The 14093-nt window shown below is 44.3% G+C and overlaps 1 protein-coding gene across 1 annotated transcript in view; it reads right to left on the reverse strand.

Annotated features, from left to right (window-relative positions):
* Positions 1 to 14093, reverse strand: part of ppp2r3a (protein phosphatase 2, regulatory subunit B'', alpha) — a 128131-nt gene that overhangs the window by 96054 nt on the left and 17984 nt on the right. Inside the window, exon 2 of the mRNA XM_076977285.1 lies at positions 7540 to 7604. The gene's annotated coding sequence lies outside the window, so the exon portion shown is untranslated. The remainder of the gene's footprint in view (positions 1 to 7539; positions 7605 to 14093) is intronic.

The raw sequence follows: 14093 nt of genomic DNA on the forward strand, positions 1-14093 counted from the left end.
AAGATTACCTGCTTTAAGTAGGTATGTTACAAAAAAATTACACTGGATAGAGCTTTTAAATACAAACAGAACAAAACCATCCATGTTAAGCCTGGTTTAAGCCATTATATTTGACGCGGCGCGTGCGGGCGGCGCGGGCGCCGAAAATGACGTAATCGCGCTGGCTCCACCCGTGCGCGAGAGCCTCGCGTGCTGGTGATTCGCAAGGTCGTGCACCTCTCGAATTTTGTAACTTCGCACGCGCCGCGCCTCAGCACAATGAACAAAGTCATGTTTGCAGGGTTCATACACCTTTATAAGGTGGAATTAAAGGTAAGCATCGGCTACGCTGATGCGTTTGAGCTGCTGGCCCGTAGTACATTTTGAGTGTGCTGAGTGAACGCTGGCGCGACTTGCTGCCGCTGCTCACACGAAAATTGCTAGTTTTATTAACGCTTAACTAAGTTGTGTCCAAAGTTTTTTCTCCTTATCTTTTAAATATTTTAAAGCAAGCCTACATTGTCTGCCTGGACTATTGCTGGATTATTGCTATTGCTATTCTAGAAGAAGTTTTACACCTATGTCAAACGCGACCCCGTGGTCTTTTAACTGCAATGCAAACTAGTAAGATCCACACCTGGTCAGCGTTTGTCTGGATTCTGCTGGTACTTACTCACAAACTTATTCACAAACCTGTAATGGTCTCGCTTCAGTATTCTGTTGCTGAGCTTCTCCGTTACCGATTCAGTCGGTTTGCTGCTCCATCGGATCTACTGCTACACCCGGACATAATCTTCACTCCTCGGCGGAGATACATCCACCGCGGGTCTCGTCGGAATGTTCTTGAAGACTCATCAAAGGCAATAAAATCTATCTGGTCCATCTCTCGCCGACCCCGACGCAACACAGGTCGGACTGCTGACCACAGGGTGCTAGCCTGCCTAGCCCGGTCGGCGAACACCCCAGCTACATCATTTCCCAACTCCACTGTCAACTTCGGTCTGCTTAACATCCGCTCACTCACGAACAAAGGACATCTCATCCGAGATCTCATCACGGACCGTAAGTTTGACTTTCTCTGTTTAACAGAAACCTGGCAAGTAACCAACAACTATACACAACTCAATGAATCGACTCCATCGGGGTTTGTTTACACCTGCAAACCACGTGACACCAGTCGAGGAGGTGGTATCGCGATAATTCACAGCGAGAAGTGGAAAGTCTCGCCAGTATCTGTCCCGACCTTCTCTTCGTTTGAATTGACAGTATGTAAACTGTCTGGATCTACCCCGACCATATTTACAGTCATCTATCGCCCACCAAAACCCAACAGTACATTTTTAAATGACTTCGCCACTCTACTCACACACCTGTCAACCCTGTCACCAAATAACATTGTGTTGGGTGACTTTAATATTCATATGGACAACATAAATAACCCTCTCACCAAAGATTTTATGTGCTGTCTTGAGGGTTTTGGGTTTCAGCAGTACACCGATGCTCCCACTCACTCTAAGGGTCACATTCTGGACTTAATTTGCTGCTCAGGTGTCTCTCCTCTCGACCTTACAACTGATGAACTCCCAATAACCGACCATTTCCTCCTCTCATTCAATGTCAGTCTTTCGATAAATGTCACCAAACTTCCCCGTCTCATTTCTCTCTCCTCCAGTATTAACTCCATATCTGACACTCATCACCTAACCACCCCCGACGATCTTGTTGCTCACTATAATACTGGACTTCACTCTGTACTTGACTCACTAGCCCCACTAAAAACTAAGTCTGTAACTTTCACAAATTCAGCCCCTTGGTTTACACCCGAACTTCGGCTTATGAAGGCCAAAGGACGGAAACTAGAGCGGCTCTACAAGAAAACCGGACTTTCTGCTCATAAGGAAATGTATAAAAATCATATGTTACAATATAAGGAAAACATTATTCATACCAAAACAAATCATTATACTGATATAATCTGCTCTAATGAAGGAAATGCCAAGTCACTTTTCTCATTATATAAAAATATAACCCAAGCCCCGGACTCTATCCCATCTCACCTGTACTCTACTGATTTCTGTAACTCACTCATGTCATTCTTCACTGATAAAATCCGTACAATCCACCACTCTCTTAGTTTACAATCCATTCCCAGTTTTCTCCCTGACTTTTCTCCTCCTGCTCATCCTTGGTCTGCCTTTCATCTTCCTTCTGCCTCAGAAATCTCTGATATAATCCAGAAGCTGAAGCCATCCACCTGCAAACTAGACCCTCTCCCTTCAGTTCTAGTGAAAGCCTGTCAGTCTTCACTAGTCCCTATCATCACCAACATCACACACTCTTCCCTTACCACTGGGACTGTTCCTGCTCATCTTAAGACTGCTGTAATAACTCCGATTCTGAAAAAACTTGGCGCAGACCCCACTGATTTTAATAACCTACGGCCCATCTCTAATCTACCCTTCATATCAAAAATTCTCGAAAAGGTAGTAGCTTCGCAACTTCATAATCACTTAAAAAATAATAACCTCTATGAACTGTTCCAATCTGGATTTCGTCCACTACACAGCACGGAAACTGCCCTTATAAAAGTCACCAATGACCTCCTTATGGCGGCAGATTCAGGATTACTCTCCATCCTTATCCTCCTTGACTTAAGTGCAGCATTCGATACCATCTGCCACACCACCCTCCTAAACAGACTATCTTCCATTGGTATCACTCAAACTCCCCTAAACTGGTTTAAATCATATCTCTCTTGCCGCACTCAGTTCGTTCATATCAATACATTTACTTCTCAACCTTTCCCTGTTACTTCAGGTGTGCCCCAGGGTTCTGTTTTGGGGCCCCTTCTTTTCATTATCTACCTCCTTCCTCTTGGCCATATCTTTCGTAAGCACAACATTAGTTTCCATTGTTATGCTGATGACACCCAGCTCTATTTTTCCTGTAAACCCACTCCCACTCTCCCACTCTCCACCCTTACTGATTGTTTGATGGAAATAAAATCCTGGTTCACTGCAAATCTGCTAAAATTAAACAGTGATAAAACCGAGGTTCTACTTGTTGGCACTAAATCAACACTCTCTAAAATTAACAGTCCCTCCATTGACATTGATAATACATCTGTTTTCCCTTCCTCTCAGATAAAAAGCCTGGGTGTCATCCTCGACAACTCTTTATCGTTTAAATCACATATCAATAAAATTACCCAGTCCGCTTACTTTCATCTACGTAATATCAGTCGCCTTCGTCCTGCCCTTACACCACATACCTCTGCCATCCTTGTGCACAGCCTCGTCACTTCCCGCCTTGACTATTGCAATTCCCTGCTTTTTGGTCTTCCACACAAATCTCTCCATAAGCTTCAATTGGTTCAAAACTCAGCTGCCCGTATCATCACAAAAACCCCTTCATTCCACCATATCACACCTGTACTGTCTCAGCTCCACTGGCTCCCAATCAAGTTCCGTGTAGACTATAAAATTCTTCTACTCACTTTCAAAGCCATCCATAACCTTGCCCCACCCTATCTCTCTAATCTTCTCACTGTCGCTATTCCATCTCGCACTCTCAGATCTTCCTCCTCTGTTCACCTGACTGTCCCCTCTGCCCGTCTCACCACCATGGGGAGTAGAGCTTTTAGTCGCTCTGCTCCCCGGCTTTGGAATTCGCTGCCACCTGACATAAGGAACATAAACTCACTTCTACAGTTCAGATCCTCATTAAAGACTCACCTGTACAAGATTGCTTTTAATGTTTAACTGATCCATGTTTTACTGTGTCATATTTTATTGTTTCTCTTACTTGTATTTTATGTATGAGTTTATTTATTTTTTGCTGTTGTAATTGTAAAGTGTCCTTGAGTGTTAGAAAGGCGCTATTAAATAAAATGTATTATTATTATTATTATAAAGCACTTGCACGTCACTTTCAAGGTCCATTTCAACACGTTTTCAATGTTACATTTAATTAAGTTAAATATTTATACATATACTCGAAATGATTCGAAATAATTCGCTTTTTATCACATTTTTTAATGGTTGTTTATCCATTAAATGTTGTTTATCCATGTGTTGTTTAATGGTTGACAATCTTAATGTCTTCACGTTCTCTCATGTTTCCTGGAATTACAAGAGGCTCGTATTTGTTAACGTAATGCAAGAAAACTGTTCAGTCAGACAGATATTTGTTGTGAAACGAAGTAGTTACAATTTCAACATTTTAAAGTACTTTAGCCTAAATTCCAGCACTTTTCAAACCTGGAACACATAGCAACATTAAAATTCTCCTGTTTTTGAGCGGTGTTTCTTTATACTACCACATATCGTTTCGGACAAGACTGCAAAAAGAATGTGACGCGTCAACTAGCCTCCGCCGTTCGCGCAAGTTTGCACGAGGTGTACAGAGTCGCGCGCTACGGTCACGTCAGGCAGGAGGGAGGTCACTTTTCTACATAATGTCCGTAAATCTGAAGGCGGAATGACCCGCAAGTCAATCAAATGACACCGCCGTCATCCATCCAGCGCTGATGAGCGCCAGTGAGAATCATATTTCGGCCACAAAAGATAGCACGCACGCGCGCGCGTGTGGTTTATTATGATTTGACGGATTTTTTCCCCAAAAAAATCAAATGACGGAAATCCGTCGTAGTGACGGAGAACTTTAACCCATGCTCTAGTGGTGTACACTCCTGTAGTGATGTACACCCATGTAGTGGTGTACACCCATGTAGTGATGTACACTCCTGTAGTGATGTACACCCATGTAGTGATGTACACTCCTGTAGTGATGTACACTCCTGTAGTGATGTACACCCATGTAGTGATGTACACTCCTGTAGTGGTGTACACTCCTGTAGTGGTGTACACTCCTGTAGTGATGTACACTCCTGTAGTGGTGTACACTCCTGTAGTGATGTACACCCATGTAGTGTTGTACACCCCTGTAGTGATGTACACCCCTGTAGTGATGTACACCCATGTAGTGTTGTACACCCCTGTAGTGATGTACACCCATGTAGTGATGTACACCCCTGTAGTGATGTACACTCCTGTAGTGATGTACTCCCATGTAGTGATGTACACCCCTGTAGTGATGTACACTCCTGTAGTGATGTACACCCATGTAGTGATGTACACTCCTGTAGTGATGTACTCCCTGTAGTGATGTACACTCCTGTAGTGATGTACACCCCTGTAGTGATGTACACTCCTGTAGTGATGTACACCCATGTAGTGATGTACACCCCTGTAGTGTTCCTCTATATGATCCCTGCTTGTGTCTCTCAGCACATGCCAGTGTTCCTGCCAGTATCTTGCGGTGGGCGGAGTCGCGTGCTACGGTCACTGGTGAAAGTATAAACCAGACTTTACAAGAAGCGCTGCAAATTGCGTCAGCTGATGCAAGTTACGAACTGCCGTCCAGAAAGACAATGTCAAAGAAAATCCAGCAGCTGTATGATGAGGAAAGGGAAGTAAAACAGGTTATTGTGAAGAGCGCCACAAATGTGGTTCTGACTGGGGGTCACTGGACCTCTATTAGCAACAAGAATTATCTTGGTGTGACAGCTCATATCATATAGATGATGAATGGAAGATCCAGTCTTTTGCTTTGAGCATGCAGAAGACCACTTCTAGGCACTATGGAGATGCATGTGGCAGAGGCCTGGGAAATTAAAGAAAATCTACCATCTAAAATGGTATTAAAACTGCACTCATCTATTGGTCTGTGTAGTAGACTGGTGGAAAAATAACCAAGATGTTAAAGTTTATGATTATGTTAATTGATTCATTCATCATTCAACCTAAATTAATATTTCTCATGTTAAATACTGAAATTCGATTAAAATGCGATTAATCAATCAATCAATCAATCAAATTTTATTTATATAGCGCTTTTTACAACAGTTGTTGTCACAAAGCAGCTTTACAAGTGCCGAGTCCTAGACCCCAGTGAACAAGCCAAGGGCGACAGTGGCAAGGAAAAACTCCTTAGTTTTAATTTCGATTAATTAATTACAAAGCTTCTAATTAATTTGATTAATTAATCATGCTTTACTCCACTGTATCTGACGCTGTGCATTGAACTTGGTGATGAATGACTTGGATGCAGCTCCTCGACCATGGAAACCCATTCCATGAAGTTCTCTGCACACTGTTCTAAAGTTAATCTGAAGGCCACATGAAGTTTGGATATCTATAGTGATTGACTCTGCAGAAAGTTGGCAACCACTTCACATCTTCACTTTGATTGCTTTGTTAAGTAAATAACTGGTGTGTAAGCTCAGTTAAAAACAGAGAAGGTAAGTGAAGAAGGGGGAGAAAGGGAGGGGAGAGAGGGAGGGGAGAGAGAGATGGGGGAGAAAGGAGAGAGAGAGAGAGAGGAGAGAGAGAGGAGAGAGAGAAGAGAGAGGAGAGGGGGGGAGGGGAGAGAGGGCATATGGTGGAGTAATTTACTGAGTCCAAGCACAACGAACAAAAAATGGCCAAAGCTGGAGATGAAAGGGGCTGACTCAGGCAAACACGGGTGAAAAGACCAGCACTTACTAACCACTATTACTCACTATTAATCACCACTATTCATATTTCCATTTGGAATTCAGTTCAGCTGTGTCTGCAAACCTTTACAGGCCTTATTAATGACATAGAAACCTCTCTTAAATCAATTTTTTTTTTTAAAGGCAACAAAAAATAGGTTAAAATAAGGTACAGTGCTGTCCCCTTTTAATAGACGTAAGCTTCATGAGCAACATCTGTATGGTTTAACAGAGGGTTGGGGAGGCATGTCTTTCCACGCACAAAGCAGCGTATTATGTTCCAGATTTTGTGTTCCAGAGCTATGACTCCCCTTGCTATGTGTGTGTGTGTGGGGACTTCTTGCCTGTTTAAAGGGATCCCTTCTAAAAAGGAGTGGTGGATATGCTTCCCGTAAGTAGGAATATTCCATGGGCTGAATCACCGAATCGCTGAGAGACTTCTATCCCGGCGCTACCTCATTCTTTAAGAATGTCCCGGGAGGCCGAGGCCGTGTTGTTTGTCTGCTCTGTCACCAGAATGTGTGTTGCTCCCACACAGGTCTCTCCAGAATGGCTCCATGCAAGGTGGGGTCACCACACACCAGCCGACTCTGATTCATGCATCAACAGTGTGTGGGTCTTTTATTCCCCCCCAGGGAGGTGCTCTCTAAACCTGGCTAAGATATCTTTAGGACAAATGTAAACACAGTTGAGAATTTCGTATGGAGGCTGTTCGTTACTGGCATAGCTCAGCTCTGTGCCAGCTTTACAGACAGCTTTCACGTTTCATTCAGCTCAAGGTAAATACAAAAGCTCTCAAAGAGAATTGCACAGGTGCACACTCCTGTTCTGGTGGGGCTAGGGCATTTGGAACAATAGTGCTTCAGAGAAGTTCACTATTGTGCAGGAATAGTTTGTGCAGTGTCTGAACAATACAAAAGGTAAGAATGTGAGGGTGAGTATCAAGGGAATGACAGCCTTAATTTCAGAGCAGAAACCAAGCTGGCAGTACTGTTGTCTGTCCACTGCTAATATAAACCGCTTACCTGAGTGGAGTTTTCTGCAACTCCAGCTCACAGCACAGCCACTTCAGGGAAGGTCTTGCTTCTTCCTGTGCAAAGACAAAAGAACACATTTTCAAGAGAGAACTGAACAGTAAATAGCTACAGTGCATGACCTTCTGCATGAGACTAAGTCATTGTGCTGTGGTCATTTTTTATTGAACTGTTTTTTAATGGCTCATGCTGCAGTGCAATATGACACTGTAGGGCACCAGGATTCGTCTGCTACGTACTATATGGAAAAAACTACAAATGATTCATGGGAATCAGCCAGCTATGTAATCATCTGAACATCAGCCCAATAATAACTTTAGTAAGTCCTACAACAATAATAAGCTCCAGGAACTAAAAGTGTGGAAGCTGTATGCCCATAATGATGATGGCAGACCTGTTTTTTACATTTGGTTTTGCTTTGAAGCTGTTCTATGCTACAAATAACCTTAAGCAAATAATATGGAATTTAAAATGTAATGACAAGCACAAAAAAATGGTCTGAGATGTTTGGTGGTCATGGTGGTACAGCATTTTGAAAATGTTTTACTTGAGGTTGTTTAGAAACCACAGACACTGGTGCATGTGTTGAATCTTCTACTGTTTGCATTTCAGAGATTTATTACAGTCAAAGCAAGTCTATAAAACTTTGTCTTGGTGAATCAAAATACAGGTCACATTATTAACAGACATTAACACACTGACGTGATTTAACAAGAACTTAAGACTGTCAGATCATTATAAGCTAGATACACACAACATCACTAAACTAGTAGGATAACTAATATTTTTGCATCATGTACTGAGTACACATCAAATATTCATTCATTCCAGGTCATTCTGACCTCCCAACATTCATTAGGTAAAGTCTGCAAGAGTAACAACCTCCCAGATGACCAGATGACTCGATCCCTTGACTCAGGACAAAAAATCCAATCAAGAAGAAGCAACACATCTAAATATTTAAATGTTAAAGATGTTTTTGGAAGCAGGCCAAAGTTTTTGTGTAACTCCACAGACTGTAACTCCTTAAAGCATTTCAGGAAGCAATAGTAAACAGCAGTGGTCAAACTTGGTCAAGACTGAGCAGGCTGAAGTGAGCAGATGCTTTATGTTTGACACATCTGAGCATGTTTGAATCTCAGTTTCACCGTGTTTACTGATCACAGTGGCAGAATAAACATACTATTCCAGATGCTGCTGAACTACTGACCGTGGGCCTATTTATATTGTGTATTTTTGGAACTCAGTGCTGTTCTGGCTGTGTAAATATAACCCTGCTTCATATTAAGGGGTTGGACCAAGTTAGCATAAACAAATCTTATGATGGTTCCCAAAACAGTGCAGCTGATAGTGACAAAGCCAATACCAATTGGCTAAATGTCAATACCACCATTCTTACCAGTCATCTACTGAAAATAAATTGAACGCCTATGTTAGCAAAGTATCCATTTAATATAAATAAGGAGACACAAGAACCTGGACAAAATGATAGAATTACATCAGCCCAGTCACAACACATTGTGGGGTGTGACTCCACCCAACTGTGAAGTAAGTTTCCACCCACTGTTGGGTGAGGCTTGCCTGAAAGAAAGTAAGTCTGTTGCAAAACTTGAGAGCGTTAAGGACATGATTTGAGAACTTGTATTTTAAATTTGAGAACTTGTAAACTAAAAGATGCACTAGTATTTTTGTACACAAATTCAGCACAACTTCAAATCTGCCCGCCTCGACTTCTGCACCACATATGGGCCACTTGCAAAATTTCCTTCGGGATCAATAAAGTATCTACCTACCTACCTACTTTGTATGGGCAGTGGGCGGGGCCATAAATTGTGACCCATCAGAAGCGTTTTAAAATATTTCTTTTATGCAGAGAAATGATCCCTGATTAATCTCTGTCAATGATGGCACACCAACTGATGGTACATTTATTTTATGTGCACTGTTTTGCTGATATATTGCAAACATGGCAAATGGCAAACTAGCTCAGTGATCAGCAGCTCTGACCTTAGTGATCAGCCTTCAGTGTTCAGTACCAACTAGGGTTGCCACCTAGGTCTGACAAAAAACAAGGACACTGACATACTACTGACAGGGTGGCGAACGTAAGTTGTTTTTTTTAAGTTGTTTTTTTTGCCGGGAACAAATATTAAAAAGAAGAAAAACCGGGACAAACAGGGACAGCCCGGGAAAACAGGGACAAACCGGGACAGCCCAGGAAAACCGGGACAGGCACGTGAAAACCGGGACAGGCACGTGAAAACCGGGACAGGTGGCAACACTAGTACCAACACACACTTGTTGGTGCATTTCTGTAGTGTTCAGATTTGTCTGAGCTAGATGAGTTTATATCAGAATGACCACTGTAGGCCAAACGTAATGAAAGCGCTCTAGCTAAATACATTTAAATATACTTGATATAAAGTAGTATTTAATTTACAATAAAGCCATATTAGTTTTGTATGCATAACAGTCCATATATCGCTAGTTATCTTTTATTTTAAGGGTAACTTTACTGATTTTGTAAAGCAGCTCTACTGAAATGTGTACTAGTTGGTGATCACAGCCAAGACCAACTCTATTACTGTCACGGTGAGGCGGCCCCCTACCGGCCGCCTCCGTCCACAGCGGCTGTGTTGTTGTTGTTTTGTGACGTCGTGTACGCCCCTCAGGTGGGCGGAGCCCGTGATCCGTTCCCACCTGATGGTCGTTTGTCTGTCTATATATGCCTTGTCTTTGTACCAGTTGACCGCTGGTCATTATATCCTTGATTTGGATCTATTGCACGGGTTTTAGGTTTGCACACTTTATATTAAACCACCCTTTTTCCCTGAGACTTGGCGTGATCGCTTCCTTTTTGTTGCTCACACCTGCCCGTCACAGAATGACCAGCCACCCTTCGGAAGCCGCCGAGTCTCTTTTTCTTTCTCCTTCGTTCGTGGTCATGTCTCGTGGTAAGTGTTTGTCTGCGTGGTGTTTTGTTTGAAGAGCTCCGCCGTGCTTTTGTGTTTTGTGTGTGTGTGTGTGTGTGTGTGTAGCACGGCGAGGACCAGGGCAGTCTGCCCTGAGACAGCTCTTCGTGTCCGTTGTATGTTGCGGGAGTTTCGCCGTGCGCTTGTGTGTATGTGGCACGGCGAACACCAGGGTGTCTGCCTGGTGGACTCTCGTGTGTGTTTTGTATGTGTGTACGGGTGACGGACGTGTGGACCAGTGTGCGTGCTCGTTCTGTTCTATGTTGAATGTTTTATGTGTGACGCGGTTGCCGCTCGTCACTGTCGCCTCGCTCCCCGTGTGTCGTGTGTTTAATGTGGGGAGCGACTGCGGCTCTGAGCGGCGCGCGTCACTGTGTGTGTGTGTAAACAGAGCGCGCATGTGATGGGTTCCGTCTGTCTGTTTGTACACCGTTTTTTGTTTGTCTAGTATTTGCGTGTGTGTTTTGTCCTAGCGTGATGTCAACTGTTAAATGTAATTCCACACATGCTCCTCCCCTTAAATGTGTGTTTGGGGGGGGACCGGCTGTGGTCCCGTGCCATGGGGTGTGGCACGGAAGGCGTCTCTCCCGAGGGAGGCCCTGAATAGGGTAGGGCGCGTTTGTGTTCTATGTTGGTGTTGGGGTGTGTGTGTGTGTGTGTGTGTGTGTGTGTGCTGTTTCTGTGCAGGTGCTTCCCCTTGGCGGTGTCGTGGTGTTCCTGGACCTTGTGGGGGTCTCCACCTGGCAGGAGCCCCCTTGTGTTGTGGGGTGACCGGAGCCCGGTCGTGAAGAGCCCCTCCCTAGAGGGCTGGGGCCCCCGGATGTTTGGGGACCATGGGGCTCCGGTCTGAAAAGCTCCTGCTGGGGATGGAGATCCTCCCTCCTGCCCGGGGTGACCAGGAGGCCCTTGGGGCTGCTCCCTAGCCCGCGTCGGGGGTGCTCTGGGCCTCGGTCTCTGGCGCTCCTGGGTTGGGTGGAGGAGTCCACCTTGAGATGAGAGGCCCCGGGAGGGGTTGGCTCCCCAGGAGGCTGGGGTGACCCCTAGCAGAAGGCAGGGGTCAGCTCTGGGAGGAGGTAGGTCCAGGAGGTGAAGTAGCCACGCCTCGGGGAGGTAACCTGCACACACGCACACACTAAGGACGACAAAGGAGTCGTAGCTCCTCGTCCGCACACCCTTGGGGCTCTCTGGCTAAACGCCGGTTAGGGCGTGAGGGCCCTGTGACCGACTGGGGCGTGGTTATGTGTTGTTAACGGCCCGGTCGGTCCAGGGTCCCGCCCGGGGAGGTGAGCTGAGTAATGTTTTATGTGTTTTGTGTTTCAGCTCGTGGACTGCAGGAGGTGTGTCCCTGCCTGTCCTTGCCTTCCTGCCCCTTCGTGTTGTTGTGCAGCCGCTGTGTGCCACACACCCAGTGGAGGGGAGTGCGGCTTGGTGGGGGGGTCTGTCACGGTGAGGCGGCCCCCTACCGGCCGCCTCCGTCCACAGCGGCTGTGTTGTTGTTGTTTTGTGACGTCGTGTACGCCCCTCAGGTGGGCGGAGCCCGTGATCCGTTCCCACCTGATGGTCGTTTGTCTGTCTATATATGCCTTGTCTTTGTACCAGTTGACCGCTGGTCATTATATCCTTGATTTGGATCTATTGCACGGGTTTTAGGTTTGCACACTTTATATTAAACCACCCTTTTTCCCTGAGACTTGGCGTGATCGCTTCCTTTTTGTTGCTCACACCTGCCCGTCACAATTACAATGTGTCTGGGCAATGATGAACACACTCCTGATGAGTCATGATTTATAGCCCACCCCATGGTTGGCAGTTGTGATGGGATCTATCCTGCTCCAACCACTCAGCTGCGTGTCTTTGCATATTAATCACATCTACCTGCCTGACTGCAGCTCACCACACAAGATAAACTTTCTTCACCCTGATAAGACGTCACAACCTTTTTTAAAATTATCAATACAAGGATTCACTCTATAATGAATAAAGCAAGGAAGGATTAATTTATACATGATACAGCTTGAAAATGTCTCAGTTACACATCAACACATGCAGTCACACATCGCTCAGGGGCACCAAGTTAACTAAATGTAATTATACAGTCTTTAAATGTCTTTTTATATTGTTTAATTACAACCTGCTTGAAATTAGGAACTCAATATACATTAGGTGTTTTCAATACCATAATTATAATAACACACAATTCTCTTCTTTCTATTATAATTAGCTAAATTGTTCATTAAGGACTTTTTAAATTTTACTATCTGAGGATGTATTTTTAATGAAATGTGTGTGCATACATTTGTGTAATTTTCCATTTCCAGAACATTCTATCTGCACGGGACAAGTGCACAGCAAATAATCTCAAGAAACAAAACCCCTGACAACAGCAGGAGCTCCAGGCCTGAAGGGAGCCACCAGCTCAGCTCACGCTGACCGGGTGTGTCAGGACAAGCGGGGTGGGCGGTTATGAGGCTGCAAGTTACCTACAGTGCTGTGGCTTCTCACACCTCCAAGACCTCCTACACCACAGCAGTGTATCTGGCTTTGAACAGCTACTGCAATGGAGTGTGTAACTGATTTAAATGCAAATCAAAAAGCTCCCTCTCCCCTCTTCAAGCAAATAATAATAATAATAATAATAATAATAATAATAATAATAATAATAATAATAATAATCTTTATTTGTATAGCACCTTTCATACATACATGCAACTCAAAGTGCTTTACACAATAAAAAAGTAATAGACAACATAATGTAATAAAGTAAATAAGATGGAACAGAGTATCTGAGACAGATAGAGGAATCAATGTACTTTGAAGGTGCCCAGACATCATCAATGTATTATATCCTATTCTCTACCAAGCTGAAACAGAGATCACAGGAGAGAGAAACACTATCTTTGTTATTGCAGATTTTAATATCGTGCGAAGAGCCAATGGATGGTTAATCACCAGTGTTCTGAGCCATGGCCAAAATGTTTTGGAGATGTGCGTTTATTTGGTATATCTGCATACCTGCACACGCCTGCTTGCTTTACATCTTGCATATAGCAAAATACGAAAATATAATTGCTATATTTGGTAGAATAATATGTCATTTTTAATAGTGCAAAGGTTGAAGTGTATTAAAACTAATTGGGATGAGAGAGAATGGGGGGAGAATGAACAGGGGGGGGGGGGGGGGGGGGGGGGGTGTAGTGGGGGGTGTGTGTGTAGTGGGGGGTGTGTGTGTAGTGTGTGTGTAGTGGGGGGTGTGTGTGTAGTGGGGGGTGTGTGTGTAGTGTGTGTGTAGTGGGGGGTGTGTGTGTAGTGTGTGTGTAGTGGGGTGTGTGTGTGTAGTGTGTGTGTAGTGGGGGGTGTGTGTATAGTGGGTGTGTGTGTGTGTAGTGGGGTGTGTGTGTAGTGGGGTGTGTGTGTAGTGGGGTGTGTGTGTGTGTGTGTGTGTGTGTGTGTGTGTGTGTGTGTGTGTGTGTGTGTGTGTGTTATGAACACAGTGGCTTTCACACTCTGCTCATTTTGCTTGTCCAGCAGAAAGTGTGTGTAACCATGGTAACTAGTTAAAGGCAGCCTAAAGGA

This window comes from Brachyhypopomus gauderio, chromosome 16 (assembly GCF_052324685.1).
Source record: "Brachyhypopomus gauderio isolate BG-103 chromosome 16, BGAUD_0.2, whole genome shotgun sequence".
In the NCBI taxonomy this organism is placed as follows: Eukaryota; Metazoa; Chordata; class Actinopteri; order Gymnotiformes; family Hypopomidae; genus Brachyhypopomus; species Brachyhypopomus gauderio.